This window comes from Podarcis bocagei (assembly GCF_964188305.1).
Source record: "Podarcis bocagei genome assembly, chromosome: 3".
Lineage (NCBI taxonomy): Eukaryota > Metazoa > Chordata > Lepidosauria > Squamata > Lacertidae > Podarcis > Podarcis bocagei.
The window spans coordinates 7,181,067-7,198,544 of record NC_138127.1 but is presented as its reverse complement, the minus strand read 5'-3'; the positions used below and the strand labels follow the sequence as shown (position 1 = coordinate 7,198,544).

Sequence of the window (17,478 nt, the reverse complement as noted above, 5' to 3'; positions counted from 1 at the left end):
GGAGTGGGGGCGAGAGAGTTTAACAGGCAAAAAAAAAATGGGGAAGCCTCTTACAAATCAGAGATCTGAAGATGCTTGAGCCAGCTCTGCCATTAGGAATGGGAAGCCAGTCCACTCAGGCAGCAGGTGCTGGTGTGTGCAAGACAACTACAGGCCCGCACTGTTCCCAAGGCCCCCTTGCACACCCATTGACAGCCTGTTGTTTTAGGTGGATGTGGTCTTGTTACCAGTGATGAGGTAATATGCAGCTACCAGTCCAGTTGAGTCCTATATACATAGCTGTCAACTTACAGATTTGAAAATAAGGGACCAGCAGCCTTGAAAATAAGGGACCAGCAGCCAAAATAAGGGATTTTAGTCAACCAGTTAATAGGGACCAGTTAATTTTGGAGAGCAGCGTCGGTTTTTAAGCCCTTCGTTTCCAGAGGTTGCTGCTCAAGACACCAGCCGATGAAACACTGCAATTAAATAACTACAAGCAGCAACCACTTTTCGCGCAAAACGAAGTCCAAGCTACGAAGATGCTGCTGCAGTTCTGTATCTTTTCCCTCGTGCTCCATCTGCAGCTCTCAATTCCATCAGGTGGGGCGGGAGGAAGGGGGGGGAAATAGCGCCCGAAGTAAACCCGCAGATCAGACCATCTATGCTAGTCTACCACTACAAATCTATGGGAGAAGCGCTTGCGGTCCTTCCCTTGTAGCCCTTGGAACACCTGCCCGCGCCTCCTCCTCCCCCTCTTCCTCTTCTCTCTGAACTGCTTTCTCTATGGTTGCCCTCGCTCTCCTCTCAAGGCTCCTCATCAATTCATAGACCATGCCAGGCTGCCTATCTCATCTGGGTCCTTCGCGGCACAGCCGCAGTATGGCCTAGTGGGAGCGGGAGCAGTGGTGACGGGCAGAGGGGAAGCCCATGGCAGAGACGCTCAGTTCAGCGGCCGTGAGGAGGATGGTGGCGGAAGGGCCCGAGGCTCCCACCAATCCTGGCGGGGAGGGGCTCCCGGGGGCCAAGGCTGGTGAGAGAAGGCTGGAGGGGGGCGGGCCAGGCAGCCAAGCAACACAGTTGGAGCCTCCCTCCTCCCTGGCCGGCAGGGAGGGAGGGAGAGGAGCTGCTTCCTTTGAAACCCGGGAAATTTAAGGGATATCCATCAATAAGGGACAACAGCGGGACATGGCGCTGGGATAAGGGATTGTCCCTCCAAATAAGGGACACTTGACAGGTATGCCTATATGTAGAAAGTGGGCCACCATTTTGTCTTTACCTCAAGCAACAAAATGTATTCGACTGGCACTGCTAATAGTAACTGCCTGTAGTCAATGCAGAGACGGGGGGATATGAAAGGGGCATTTCATATGGCCCTGGGACTTGTCAGCAGTTAACTAGCCAGGTATTCTAATCCATTCCACCTTCACAGTAATCATCCAGTGAAAACTAGTCACTACCCACCCAGAGTTGTAAGCAACAAGCTGGTGTCGAGTGAGAACGGGAGAAATTTGTTACACTTCCCATCTGTCTCTATGCTCCCATATCTCTGCCTGGTAAACACCACTGTCACTGTTTTGTCACAACCGCCCCTTATTGAGAAAATGTTGGACTTCCAATTCGTTGGGGTGCCTTTCTCTTTGAGATATATATATATATATATATATATATATATATATATATATATATATATATATATAAAAAATGTGCTTATGCCTCAGCCTGAACTAGAGCTTTCCAGAATTCTTTGGTCTCCAGAAATTCAATATCTCCACGGAAGGGGAAACATCTTTAATCTCGTGTGCGTGCCTGTAAGTGCACAGATTATGGATGCAAGACAAGCATCATCAATTTAATGAAACAATAAGTAACCTGTGTTTCAGAAGCTTAGGCTCTTTTACAGTTAATACATGAGGCAGCAGGTGGTAAAGAAGGGTTTGGTCAGGTGCTGGTGCTCAGTGTGGGGATAGAGTTGCAAATGTACAGGTATATATTCACCTGTGTGTCACTGGGAAGAGTGCATTGCTCACACACTTTGAGAAGTTTAGTAACTGACTTTTGATATACGGCTGCTTCCACCCATTGTCACCTCTGGTGGCCCTGTGCTGGTGTTAGCAACAGTGGGAATTTTATTTAGATATCAGAGCAGCTTAGACAAAGGCTTAGGAGTTTAGTCACCTTCCTGAACCGAGAGTTCAAATGTTTAAGAGCATCTTACACTTTCATTGTTAGGGATTAGACAAGAAGTCTGGTATGCTGTAACAATGCTGTTTGCACATTGTTGCTCAACTTTTAGACAAACAAAACATAAAAAGCAAGGGTGAGAAACGACGTCTTCCTTCTAGGGATGCCAAAATAACAACTGTTTCGAAAGGCTCTCCGGGCACGTCGGCATAATAACTGTTTAGCAGATCTCGCCAACCCCATAGTCCAAGGCTTTAATTAAGCTTTTTATTAAAAAGGAATAAAAATCCTTTTTTGTATTATGGATTAGCAAGTACAGTGACTTTGCTTAGACCTGAAAGTCTCTGAAAACTGATCCCCACACAAACACCATTTTATGATTTCTGAGAGATGTTTTAAGGTCTCTCCTGCCCCCAGCCAAGTTCTCAGCAGCTAGAAGCAGTGGCGTAGCGTGGGAGGTGCAGGGGGGGGCCGGCCGCACCGGGCGCAACATCTGGGGGTTAGGGTTAGGGGGCGCAAATCCACAGGTTAGGGGGTGCAAATTACTTGCCTTGCCCCGGGTGCTGACAGCCCACGCTACGCCACTGGCTAGAAGCACTCTCATCTCTCACCATTCAATTCCCAGCTCAAGCTAGTTATTCAGTAAAGTCTAATTCCTAATGGGAAATATTATGCTTAATTGTATCTCCTGACAATATTTGTGGGCCATGACCTTTTCTTCTCTCTTCCTTCCCATGTTGCCATTATCTCCTTTGAGCTCCTCTAAATAGGAAACTGTTCTTTATGTATCGTCTTATTCTAATGCCAGGGTATGCTGCAATGATGTACAGTATAAGTTTTTTTGCTATAAATCTCTGAATTGCATGGCTTTTATTTTGATTAAATTGGTTCTTGGGACCTACTCTTAAGCACGCAGTCCATCCTAATAAGTCCTTTTTAGTGCTAAATTCATTTCCCTGGATGCCAGAAGATCATATATAATCACCTTTTCTTCTCTGAAACACAGATATCGTAGTTGATATCTGAGCTTAATTTAGACAGCTAGTTACAACTTTCCATCTGAAGACCCTGCATTTTGTCATTTACTGTTTCTACAAAGCTTACCAATTGTTCACCACCCCAGTTTTGCTTAACGGTAATTTATTGGCCTGTGGAAGTTGCCTTGTAGACTTAAGTAGGATGGGTCTCTTGTACTTTGTTACTTCCAGGTGAACTGGGATAGGTGACAGTGACTGGGGGAGTTCATCCCCAATTCAAAAGATTCGCCAGCTATTTCTCTGGGCCTTGCCTAACCTGAGGGAAATAGATGGCGTGGACTTGTGTGCTTTATGATTGTTCAATCAAAACTGTATGTACTCAGTCTAAACTGCATGTTTCCTTTTATTTCCTTGCAACTGTAAGCAGTCCAGTCCCCATTCCCCTGAAAGTGTTGAGTTGAATTATATGCCATTCACCTTCTCTCAAAAGACATCATCTTGACACTTTCAGGGGAATGGGGACTGGACTGCTTACAGTTGCAAGGAAATAAAAGGAAACATACAGTTTAGATTGAGTGCATACCATTCCTTGAACACCAGTTGGAAGTACATTATTAATCATTTTTAAAAATAAGAATGGATTTGCCAGTTCCTGTCTGAAATGAAGACTCTCCTTGAACCTTCTTGTTTACGTCTGTTTCAAAGAACAAGTCAGGCACCAGACTAACAAATGGGTTGTGCTTTTCTTGAGACATTTTAGTTGCTCATCCATGTGATTTATAATTCCACATCGGTGAGGAATAACTAAAACCTCGCATTTATGAGGACTGAGTTTTCCATATATATGCATTTTGTGTTCTTGGCAGAAATGATTGTTGTATGCGCAACTCTTCATTTTTGCCAACTAAGTGCCACCATTTACAGAAAAGTGAATGCTGAAGTACACGATGCAGACGGCTGGTGGGAGTCATAAAAATTTAAGCCTGAAAGTACTGAGTGACTTGGAGATAATTAGGCTGGAATTTAGAAGGTCCTGGGAATGTGCATTGGAATTTTTGACTTTTCTTTAAACAGCAGATCCTCATACACTCCTTCATGATGCCCAACGGCTTGAGGGGGAAAGCTGCTGTTTGAAAGCCCACTCCCTCGTGTGAAACTAGTTGCCCATTTCCTCAGATCCCAGCCTGAGAACAAGTATTGAAGGAACTGCTTTAGGTACCCAAGCCTAGATTTGGTTCCAGGTTGTCTTGGAGATCAGCCTTTAAAAAGTGGGGGCTTGATTCTGCCTCCTTGATGCACTCTAACATGTCCCTTCTGTGGATTAACCGCAGAAGAGAATTGTGTGAATGTAAGGTCTAAGATAGGGGTCAGCAAACTTTTTTCAGGCCGATCCACTGTCCCTCAGACCTTGTGTGGGGCTGGACTATATTTTGGGGGGGGAAATATGAACGAATTCCTATGCCCCACAAATAACCCAGAGATGCAGTTTAAATAAAAGGACACATTCTACTCATGTAAAAACACGCTGATTCCCCGACCATCCGCGGGCCGCATTTAGAAGGCGATTGGGCCGGATCCAGCCCCCGGGCCTTAGTTTGCCTACCCATGGTCTAGGGTAAATGACAATGGGATGGATCACAGGCAGAGAGGTTTTCTTTCCTGGAAATCCTTTTCATCCCATTCCATAGCCTTCTCCCTCCACCTCCAGCTACCGCGTTAGCTTCCAGACTTTCACAATGAGTAGTCCAAAGTTGCAACAGAGCTTGCATTTGAACTCAGATCTCCTTGGTCCTGCTGCAGCACCCTAATCATTACAGTAGAGGTGAGAAGTGCAAGTATTAGCCCCGCCGAGGGGTGGGACATGGCAGTGGGGAGGAGAAAATGCTGCCAAATGTCATTTGCTCCCCTCATCCCTGGATTCTCAGCCTGTATCAACTGCTCTTTGAAAGTCTTGTGAGTTTTAAAAGCTTCCATTGTGCCACACAAGGATGCAGTTGGGGGGGAGGGGGGCACAAGCTCCCTTGGGCATGCAGAAACTTCGAGTAGTTCTTTGGTTCCTAGGCAAAGTTTATTTGCTGTATGTGGCTTTTGGTTCTTCTTCCCCTTTTTATCCTCATGAAACCCTATAGGCAAGTCAGGCTGAGAGACGGTGAAAGGCCTAAGGTCACCTGGTGAGCTTCACTGCTGAGGGTTTCCTCAATCCTTACCCTGCATTGCAGTCTAACTGCTGTACCACGCTGTCACTCTGAAGCTGTATTCCAGTGAAGGCTTGTTTATGAGAAGTACTTTTTGGTGTTTTCATGAATCAGCTCTGGAGTGACCCAACTCCAAAAGATGGATCTGAGAGGCTAAGTAAACAAATAAACAGACAGACCTGGAACAAGATTACGAAGTGGAGTAGCTGGGTTCACTTCTATCTGCAATCTTATCCCAGGTTTACTGAGTTTTAGTATCACCAGATGGGTCCAGAAAAGTATAGCTTTGACAAAGTATATTTCAGAAAGTTCAAAACTACAATATAGTGGTACCTCAGGTTAAGTACTTAATTCGTTCCGAAGGTCCGTATTTAACCTGGAACTGTTCTTAACCTGAAGCACCACTTTAGCTAATGGGGCCTCCTGCTGCTGCCGCGCCACCGGAGCACGATTTCTGTTCTCATCCTGAAGCAAAATTCTTAAGCCGAGGTAATATTTCTGGGTTAGCGGAGTCTTTAACCTGAAGCGTATGTAACCTGAAGCATATGTAACCCGAGGTACCACTGTACCCATGTACTAATCACTCAGTAACCTTATTGTCTAATTTCTGCCTAATTTCATGGTGCGTGTCTCAAATTCAGTCCTGAGAAACCACATACCAGAACAATTTTGCATTATGTGGAAGAACGTACATGTAGTCTTAGAAAAATCTATTAATTTGCTATAGGTTACTATGATGAGTTGTACAGGAACAGCATGCCACAGTAATATGCTTGGTTCAATTAGAGGCTTTCCACCCCCACCCCACAATTTACAGGTCATATGAAACCAGAGCAGACATAGTAAATACATGAGACTTGGATAAACAAATAATAGTAAGGGAAGGTAAAACTACATAGGTGAGTTAAGGTCACTTAAGGTTTCGTTTCTTACTTTTGTAGCCAAAAAAGCACAATTAATATGCCCATAGCATTTAACTACTGGCCTCTGTTTTCTAATGCAAAGCAGAATGTTAAAGATGTAAAAAGGTTTATTGAAATACAAAAAGCACAGCCCTTCTTTAGGGGCAGATCTTAAAAAAAACAACACCCCTATTAAAATTACTATGAGAGGCTTAATAGCATTCACATTTCTTTTTTCTTTTTTAATTGCAATTAGCCAGCAACATTATTTTAAAAACACACAACATGGTGGTGACAATTTATTATTCTGAAAGTGTTCACAATTGATTAACCGGAGTGGACTTTTTAGAAGCCTTCTTCCATCTAGGAGGCAGGATTTTTGTACAATAGTAGGCATTATCATAATTGTGTGGGTTTTTTAGCAGCTTGTTAGCTTGTTAGTTTACCATTCTGTAATGTTGTTAGTCCAACATTCTAGGGTATTATAAAGTTAATGAGGAGTTCATCATTTTTTTCCAGATTATTCCCCTGAAAAACTGTGCAGTTCAAACTATGTGGACTCCCAATTTTTTATTGGTTGAACGTTCTGTGAAACATTAATAGCATGCCATCATCCTCTTTCAATGGTTTTCTTTTCTTCATAGCATGTTGATCATGCTGTGGGAGTTAGAAAACAATTAAATTAATCTAGAGATTTTTCTGAGGGAAAAATAGGATATTTGGCCATTTCAAGTGGTGTTCTAAAATTGCTTACGAAGTGCTATAAAAAAGAACAGGTGTGTGAATTATATCTTTATATTCCTATCTCAAAAGAGCCCAGAGAACATGGTTCCACTCCTTTTTTTTCTCTTTGCAACAACTTTATGTGGTAGGGCCTGCTGTGAGAGTGAAGTCACATCCGCCCCATATATTTATAGCACATGGTTTCCCCTAAGAAAAATGAGAACTGTTGTCTACGCATCACAGAGCTACAATTCCCATTACCCTTAACAAACCACAGTTCCCAAGATTATTTTGGGAAAGCCCAAATATACGGTGTGCATGTGACCTAGAAATTTTTCCATGTCTTCACTTTATCAGAAAAGAAATGATATCTTCTCACCACCAGCCATCTCCAACTTGTTTTCGTCAAGTCTTCAGTCAGAAGGGCCTTGGCAGATTATATTTTCTTGGCAAAGGGCAATGCGCAGTCACTAATTTGTAATCTATCCTTTCGGATAATTGTTGGTCTTGTCTCGGTGTTGGATTTTTTAAAGTCGCAAATCCTAGAGAGATACTGTGCAGGAGATACATGGAATAACTTGATTTTCAGAAGGGGCTATAGCTCAGAGGCAGAGCTCATACTTTTCATCAGACAGTGTCTTCCCCTAATGCTAAAGTCACCCAGTTCTAGGAAGCTGGGCAGCGATGGCATTGGATGAATGATACTGTGGACTCCTCCTTCAGAAGCTTCTGACCTTGAAGGTGGTGTGGAAAAGTGCAGGATTACTAAGGTAATGTGAGAAGAGTGCCCAGGATGAGCCCCACTGAAAATCAAAGGGCTTCCTATGTATAGAGTCATAGCTTGGTGATGTGATTTATTTCAAAACGAAGCCTTGCATTTATAGTAAAAGTCTAGTTTAAAAGGATTGGCCTAGAGGGGCTGCCATTCTCAATGGCCTCACTTTATGCCCCATTGCAGTGGGGATTCCAGCATTTGCTCGCTGTTATCATATACATCCAGTCTGATCTACCAGCTGCTTCAACAAGTATATTCTTAAACCTTCTGAATTCTGTTTGAAGTTCATAGGGTGAATTCATCCTAAACACAGAGGTTCTTGCTTCAGTAGCTTGTTGACTTTGAAAGGGGACACCATGTTTTAGCAACTATCTTTGGCCACGTCCCCATGCGATGTGGAGGGGGGATTCAGCTGCCATTTATTATTTCACGTGAACAGAAAAATATGGTTCTTAGCTTGCTGCTTAACTGTGTTCTCATTTTATATAACGTTTTAAAGTCAATTAATGCCAGTGCTTTATTGACAAGAGTCCCCAGCCTACAAATCATTTATGATATCCTCTTTAGATACTGGCTTTAGACGCCTAGGGAAGGGCATGGTTTTCCTAAAAGCACTGGAAGCCAGGCTTATGGGTTTCATTAAGGGCTTCCCTTTCCCCCTGAAGCAAATGTCACCCTCTATCAGCTTGCTTGTAATCCTTCCAATTCTCTTCTGCAAAGCCTAAAATTAAAAGAATTATACTTTCACAATTCACATTTTCCCCCCACAAGAGCCTGTTATTTATTTTCTGTCTCTTGTTTTCTGTCCTCTTAGTGTTAGATAGATACGTGGATCTATTGACATAGATAGATAGATTCCCAGTAACAAGAATTTAGTCTTGTGAAATTTGCAGCCTAACAAGTACATAACTCCAGGCTGGAAGAGAGTCAATTTAAAACTGGTTTGCTGCCCTTTATAGTTTGGGCAGGAAGTCCCTGTAGACCTCTGTTGTTTGTCAAGAAAAAACAATCCTCTTGAGAATGCAGATGGGAATGCTTGAAAAGCCTACAGTATTAATTTTATATACAGCCTGCTGAGAGCGTCTCTGTCAGTCCAGACCTCCAGCTAAGCTTGCCTCTCTTATCTCCTTTTCCTGTCAACAAACGAAAAAGGTGAAAGTAACTAAATGAAAACTAGCTAGACAGACATTGGGATAGATTGGAAATGCTCAGGGCAACAACCACATGTGTGTGGCATGTATATAAGCACAGACATATACCTTCCAGAAAGTTTAAGTGATAAGTCTTACAACAGTAAACAAAGATGGAAAGCAAAACGCTAGAGAGGGGATTGTCTTAATGAAAACCATTTGTGTGCTAAATTGAAAGGAAAGCTACCGTCTTTGAAGCCATATGTCTCAACTATGTTTGATTGGTTATTTGAAAATTCTTCTTTGCGATGGTATTCTGTGATTCCGAAGGCTAGAAAAGTGTAACTTGGACTTGCTATTTATTGGTTCTTGAAAGCACCCGTTGACCTTAGAGTTTGTTTTGGCAGTACTTGTATGCATTATGAAATTGTGGATCTACCCATACATACACTTTCTCTCTGCATAGTAGACGTCACTGCTCAGTATGAAAAATTCCTGGGGACGCTTAAGTAGGGAATAATCCCCACTGGACAGAAGAGATTTACTTCTGAAGTTGAACAAACATTCATCATCTTCACCAAAGGCCTTTCTCTGGCTACACTCCGTACCTTCAGAGGTCAAACAGGTGGTCTGTGGTTAGACCCAGACTGTGGAATCCTCTCTGTCAGCAAGTTTGCTGTGTGTTTTGTCTGCCATATTTGATGCACCAGTCAAAATCCATCCTATCATGGGTTTATTGTTGATTTTTTATATTTTATATATTTAATGTTATTTTACATTATTTTATCAGTTGTTTTAACTGCTGGCTCTGCAGTTTTGTTCATTTAAGTTTATTGTTCCAGGGTTTGTTTCTTACTTTATTCAGTTATTTCATAAAACTTATCCGCCGCTTGAATATTAAAAACAAAAACCTCAAGACTGTGTACAAAAATATAAAAATAAAACGATAAAATAATCAATAAGGAGAATTAACAACAATTACTGAAGACTTTCGAGAACATTAGATGCAGAACAGGGTATGGTACAGTATCTGTGTGAAAAATCATAACCTTTTAATCATTTCACAGCATTCCAAACATTTACAATATTTCTTTAAGGTTCTGCCTTTGGAACAAAACGTGTGTGAGAATTAGGCAGTTCTTAACAGGCAATATGCCAGACACAGCATATCACATTTCCGTATGTTGTGCCCACAATGGCTTCTCCAGTTTGCAAACATGCCCACATGCCCACGAAGTTTAGCAGCTCCTGTTTTCAAGCATCCATTTCACTGTGGTTACACGAGCTCTTAATGGAATGCTAGTAAGAAAATCCTGGGAGCTAGCTGAAGTCTGCTAATGCCTGGATATAGGATGAATTCCTTGGTTTGGATACTAATATGCCATAATCAATAATCATTTTCCTCGTATCAAAGAGTAGCTTGGCATATGTTTCACTTTTTCCTGCTGTTGGAATGAATGCTGTGCTTTTTACAGCATTTGCTTTTTCTTAAATTACTCATATAACTGAACCAGTTTGGGTATTAGCGTTGTGCCCCAAAAAATTATCCTGCATTTTTTGACATTTCTCCATCAGTTAATACAGGAGGGGGAACGTATTTGAAAATTAGCAACGGTGAGAGAAAAATGTCAGTGCAATTCTCCTGGGAGGGATGTAAGCTTTCTGTTGTGCCTGTGTTACTTTTGAGGTGCCTAAGGGATGTTTAAGGGACGCGGGTGGCTCTGTGGTCTAAACCACAGTGCCTAGGGCTTGCCGATCAGAAGGTCGGCAGTTCGAATCCCCGCGACGGGGTGAGCTCCCGTTGCTCAGTCCCAGCTCCTGCCCACCTAGCAGTTCGAAAGCACGTCAAGTTCAAGTAGATAAATAGGTACTGCTCCAGCGGGAAGGTAAACGGCATTTCCATGTGCTGCTCTGGTTTGCCAGAAACGGCTTAGTCATGCTGGCCACATGACCCAGAAAAACTTTCTGCGGACAAATGCCGGCTTCCTCCACCTATAGAGCAAGATGAGCGCGCAACCCCAGAGTCATCCGCAACTGGACCTAACGGTCAGGGGTACCTTTACCTCTACCTTTAAGGGATGTTTAGGAGCATCCTTCTTCTCATTCTCCAAATCACCTCACCAGTGATCTGTACTTTGAGGCTTTCCCAGGTTCCTGGGCCTCAGTTAAAAGCCCATTATGAGGTAAACTTGTCTCATGGGCCTTCTTCAGATCAGGAAGCATGTGGTGCCAAGGGCGGCTGCAGGGTACTAGAGAAATGTTCATGGCGAGTGGTGGAGAGACACCACACACCATCCCCAGCCTCTTCAGAACAACTGAAATTCTAATAATACTGAACTTTAAAGAAAGTGAGGGACAGGACAGCACAGGTATTAAGAAAATGGCGGGCACATAGTACATGCAACAAGTCAGAAAGCTGTTGAATTTTCAGTTCTCTAATAGACTTTGTCAACCATCGTCATGGCTATGTCACTGGTTTATTTTTCCATGTAAAATTGATTTCATTCAGCTCAGTTTCACCATTAAGAAGCATTGAGAGATTCCACCTGGGCAGAGCTTAAGGTTCACTACGCACAACGTAAAACAGAATAAAGGGGAAACTCACACATAGACTGTAAGGTTACTGACCAGGTCAGCGGAACAGCTTCCCATCTGATGTCAAGGGGATGAGTAATTCTATCATCTTTAGAAGACACCTGAAGGCAGCCCTGTATAGGGAAGCTTTTGAATGTGCAATGTTTTATTATGTTTAATATATGTCGGAAGCCAGCCAGAGTGGCTGGGGCAACCCAGTCAGACGGGCAAGGTATTATTATTATTATTATTATTATTATTATTATTATTAGGAAGCTGTGACCATTTGCTGCTCTCCATCATGTGTAATGTAGAAAGAACAGCAAAAAGCATTTTCTTATGCACGTGGGAAGGTCACATTCCTCAGCTGCAGATCCCCATTTCGCATCCCGCTCAACATTAGAGCTTCTGGGGTGGTTTTGTGGGTGCGTATAGGAGAAAATTAGGGAGAAGGTTTAGTAAAGAATGTGAGTTGTGCAGAAATCCTTTCTGCTCGTGCACAGGGATCTTTGTATCCAAGCCACAATGCCTAATTGGCGAGTTGAGCCCCCTTCTATTTATGCATCACAGGATATAAATTGCCTTCAGAGATAATTTTATATGCCTCCAGCCCCTGACTGTGAAATGCCTCGCATTCTGCTGCTGCCTGTTTTTGTGGAAAGCCGCTTAGTTGGTTTGGCTTTTGTGCCTGTTTTTACACAGCAATAAAGGGACTGCTTTGATTTCCCAAGCATGCTGCTTGTGTTTTAGCTTCCTAAGGGTACCTATTTGTTGGTAGCCAAGCATTAGACCCAACTTAAACAGTATTGCACTTGAAGGAAATTGCTCTCAAAATAACACGCTTTGAAAGAATATAAATCTCTTTCTGCCTGCTGCCCCCTGAGCACAGCATTTCAGAAGCTACCAAACTATTCTTCCAAAAGTTCATATTGACCTTTCTTAAATATTCACAGAGCTTGTTACGCAACAGGTGGACAAACGTTTCTCAAATATCTGCAGTGTTTTCTACTGTGGATGCACATCTGCTATTGAATAAGAAACTTCTTTGCTAGAGAAGATTGGAGCAACTTGCAAAGACAGAGACAGTTCGGTTCGAACCAGTCCTATATGTTCCCAGCTTCTTGGATTTATTCTGCCCGATAATCAAATTTAAGAACAGAATTGATAATAGCTTACTTTAGAATAGTAATATATTTGTCCAAGCACATATCGTAAGAGTATAAATTCAATATGTCATGAGAACCTACTTGTTGCATTCAAGTCTTGCAGAAAGTGCACTTCACTTGGAGCTAAAATGATTATTACTTATAGGTTGACTTAGACAAGTGATGATCTACCCTCCACACTGCTGTTTCTTCCTTTCTTTCTTCTTGGAAACTTTTCCATCTGGCTAAGCTGCTTTAACTTCAAGAAACGGGTCAGTCCAAAAACTACAGTTTCTAGGCAATAAATAATTTAAAAAGAAACGGTTCAGCGGTCTGATAGGATTCAATCTAATAAGGGAATAAGTGGATCTGGCTGTTGAAAAATATATTTCCTTCCCTAATAAATGCAAGCTTCAAAGCCTCCACCCAGTCATTTCCAATGGCATCTGAAGCCACACAGGCCAAGCAGAATATATAAAATTAATATATGTTAGATATGTAATACAGGGTAATTCATAATGAAGTATGCTGTTTCCATTTATAGTAAATGGAAACTGTATACTTCATTATGAATCACCCTGTACAATAAAATCAGACTTTGTACACATTGTCTTGCCCTATATGATCATACGGAGTTACTGCAACAAAGTACTTAAGGTCATCTTTAACACCATGGATTATCAACTTATTGAAACTCCAAAATAATAATATTGTCCAGTTTAAAGGTTATTTACAGTTAAGTAGGAAGGTTACTAATTAGTGTAATAATGTTAGGATACCATAGGAGTAAGATCCCCACCACCAAGCTCCCTCAGTATGTTCTGATTATCCAAATCCGGGTCATCTTTGATACCACCTCCATGCATTTTCTCTGTCCAGTTCTATATGACACATTTGCACGATGTCGGACAGTGAAGCATCCTTGGCAATGTGGGGGAAATAGCCCAAGTCACAAAGTGGCATAACCTTGGTGCTTCCTCCCAGAGCCTTATTTGCTTTGTAGATACTTGTTGCATTGGACCATTTGCTTCTCAAAATCTCTGCTTGTGTGGCCAATTCAACAGAAACTAGGTAGAGTCAAGAAACTCTCAAAACAAGGGATATGTGCCAATGAACTGAAGTATTTTTAAAGAGAGCAAATGTTTTCCACAGGCTTTCTTATGCATTATGTATCTGTTCTGGAATTTTTTTACCTCTTCTTCGCTTGGTCATCTTCTACCAGATTTTGCTAAGTTTTTATACTCCCATACCTTAAGAATTTGTACCTTGCTCTACAGCTCACAGACTCATATATTGTGTAATGAGTCACCTAGATATCCTCTTTGTATAGATAGTGAGAGGTTTCTAAGGTCAAAATCTCCATCCACACCACTTGTGATGTCACGAACAAAAGCTGAGCATTTTCGTGCTATTGAAAACTATATGTGGTTGGTGGCATTTGATGGTACTGTCAGCTAGAGACAACAGTACTTTCTTTAACTGTGGGCCAGAGACCAGCTCAAAGGAAGCTTGGATAAAAATAATCACTAATGGTTTTGCATCACCACGGAGGATTATTGGTAGACAGGGGAAAGCAGCGTTGCTGACATCTTGCTGTCTGACACAGCATCCAGATGACATTTGGGTGTATTGGACTAGGACCTGGGAAACCAGGGTTCAAATCTCCACTGTGTCATGAGGCTCACTGGGTGACTTTGTCCAGTCACCATCACTCAGCCTAATCTACTTCACAGAGCAATTTATGAGGATGAAATGGGAAGCAGGAGAATCATGTATGCCATCTTGATCTCCTTGACAGAAAGGTGGGATAGAAATAATAAATGGATAGTAATAACTTGCTAAGTTAGGCTTGCAAAGATATATAAGACTGAATCAGGTAAGTGCTGGAGATGCAAAGAGGTAGAGGGAATGTTCTTTCATATGTGGCGGACCTGTAAAAGGGGTAAAAGAGTATTGGGAAATAATCCATAATGAATTGAAAAAAATGTTTAAAAGTACTTTCCAAAAAAAGAACCAGAATCCTTTCTGTTGGGGATAATTCAGAATGAACTTCCCAGGTGTCAGAAAAGGTTATTTATGTATGCCACTACTGCAGCCCGTGTTTTGTTAGTCCAAAAATGGAAAATGAGCAAGGTCCCAACTAAGAAGAATGGCAACTTGAGCTGACGGAATATGTGCAGACTTAACATATAGAATAAGAGAATAAGAAGAACATACATTTAGAGAAGATTGGGAAATGTTTATTGAATATATGGGGGGGGAATTGTTTACACTTGAAAACATTGGCAGCCTTAAGATAAATTCAACAGTGTAAATAAATTTTGATGGATGTAATAATGGAATACTGAATGGTTTAGTTTATGTAAAAGATGCAGGGATTTATGATATGCAAAATGAACCATGGAAAGAGAGGAAGGGAAGTCATTAATATTTTAAGGATGTTTAAATGAGTATTCTAAATTGTAAAACAGAAATTTTAAGAAAAATTATATATAAAAAAGATAGTAATAACTTGAAAACAGTACATAAATAGAAATAAATTTTGCTCCCTGAAGGAAGACTCCACCCACTAGAATAATTCCAAATCTCACCAAATTATTCGTACACCAATTTCTGCCTTCATCTATTTCTCCCACCTCTATGGTGCTACTTGAAACAGGTCATTTCTACCTGTATGAAATCTGTTATGCTATCTCTCATTCTTGTACACCAAACAATGGTTTGAAATAAAAACCATTGGAACTATTTTGTCTCATAGCTAATAAATTTTATGGTAGTGTGGCGCTTAATGCACAACAGATTGGCCTGTGGGGTCTCCTCACATCTCAAAGATCTCAAAATTATGTTAACACTAAAAATTATATTAACAGCTGTACTGTAACAGTGTAATAGCTGTATAGTATGGTATGTATTTTCTCCATTACAATATTAAAGGATTTGAAAGGGTCAGTGATTTATTTACATGAGTTTTTTTCAAAGCATCTGAAGTTTACCCGGTTAAGTGAGCCTATTCCACTCAGGAAGCAAACTGGCCAATGGACATTATACAAAGAGCTTAAAGTAAAAAATAATAATAATATATATTCCAGGCTAAAACTGCTTTTTATAAAAAGGGCCTTCTGCTGTACACATCAGTTGTTTGGAATTTTTGTATGCAGCCGTTTTAACTAGAAGCTCTTGCACAACTTAACTAAAATACTTTTTGGAAAAAAGAATGTTTTCCCACAAAGCTGGACAAGCCCAGTGGTCTATTTTGTGATCTAAAATAGGGTGTGTTGAACTTTGGTCCAGTCATTTTAGGTTTTGTCACAGGAGCTCCTTCGTGGAGCGCAATTGAGTGAGATGTTGCCATTGATCCATCTGTCTGAATGGCAGTTCCATCAATAATTGTAATAAATAAGCTCGCCTTCCATGTGCAAAGTAAAAGGGGAATGAAAAGTTTGCCGGAAGTTGTGCTTGTTCTCAGTTCTGTGCTATGGAACAGAACTGTTCAAAGTATGGCAGGGAAGCCAGTCAAATGTTGAACGCAGATGAACATGCCTGATAACTGAGTCAGAGCAGTTGTCTATCTAGCTCACTATGTCTGGTTTAACTAGCAGTACCCTCTCCAAGGTCTTTCCCAGCCCTGTGATCTGAGATTCTTTACTGGGAAGTGCCAGTGATTAAATGTGAGACAGTGAAGCATCTACTCTACCATTGAACTGAAGTTCCTCCCCAGCTGGCTGCCTGTTACTCTGAGCATGGGGAAATATTTCCAGATATTCCATGTAGCCAAGAATGAGTGTGCAGCCAGCGGCATCAGCTCCTGGGGGCTGAGTCCTTTTGGGCTTGTCTATATTTCAGGAGTAGGGGCCCCCCATGCCCCAAAAGTACAGAGCCAACTGCGGCACAGCTCCAGTGGCCAGCTCCTTGGGTTGAAGCAGTCTCCTGCCAGTGATGGCACCAAGAGGAGGTGGAGGATGAGCCAATGGGTTTTGAAGCTGCGTGGCCACCAGGTTTGGTTCTGTCCCTAGCTCCTCCCAGCATCCGGACACCATGTGTGTGACATCACACACACCCCTCCCATTGCCCTTGCAAGCTGGTGCCTCTGGTTGCAGCCTTGCTTATTTCTGCATTTTGATGTCACCTGACAGCAATACTGTGGTACCTCGGGTTAAGAATTTAATTCGTTCTGGAGGTCCGTTCTTAACCTGAAACTGTTCTTAACCTGAGGTACCACTTTAGCTAATGGGGCCTCCCGCTGCTGCCACGCCACCGCCGCTCAATTTCTGTTCTCACCCTGAAGCAAAGTTCTTAACCTGAGGTACTATTTCTGGCCTAGCGGAGTCTGTAACCTGAAGCGTATGTAACCTGAGCCGTTTGTAATCTGAGGTACCACTGTAGTACAAGTGTGTGAGTGAATGAACGTCTTCTGGAGATCTGCAGGAGTCATGGGTCATGCTCCCTGATTTAAGAGTGGGCATTACCAGCCTGCCAGCTTTCTCAAGTGAGCTTGTTGCTGTCCATCTTCTCAACTGTTTAGCGAGCATCTCTAAACAGGAACAAGGCCTTTGGCATTCAGGAACACCAGGAGACGAGCCCATTAGAGATTCAGCATAGTGGTCCTGGTCTGGGGAATGATGATTGCACATTTGTGTAGGGCACTGCTATACCCTGTGCTTTGCATCCCAAATGCATGCTGTGTGGCTGCACACAGCGTCACCTGTAAAAGAACCAAGGAGATGGCCTGGGCTGTGTGGCAGTGTGCATTTGGTGACCTTGCATGCAGCTGTGTTGATGTCCCAGAAGTCATGCAGATGAACCAGCTGTCTCATTGCAGAACCAGAGCTTCATATGCAGTGGTCAAACAACTGCCTGTCCATCACAACCCAAGCCACCTTTCAGACAGGGGCAA

The 17,478-nt window shown here is 42.1% G+C and overlaps 2 protein-coding genes across 2 annotated transcripts in view; one reads left to right on the top strand and one right to left on the bottom strand.

The window, feature by feature from the left end:
• The window catches only part of MCPH1 (microcephalin 1), a 133,096-nt gene that overhangs the window by 54,593 nt on the left and 61,025 nt on the right, over positions 1-17,478 (top strand). The gene's annotated exons all lie outside the window — the stretch shown is intronic.
• Positions 1-17,478, bottom strand: part of ANGPT2 (angiopoietin 2) — a 52,433-nt gene that overhangs the window by 21,328 nt on the left and 13,627 nt on the right. The window lies entirely within an intron of this gene.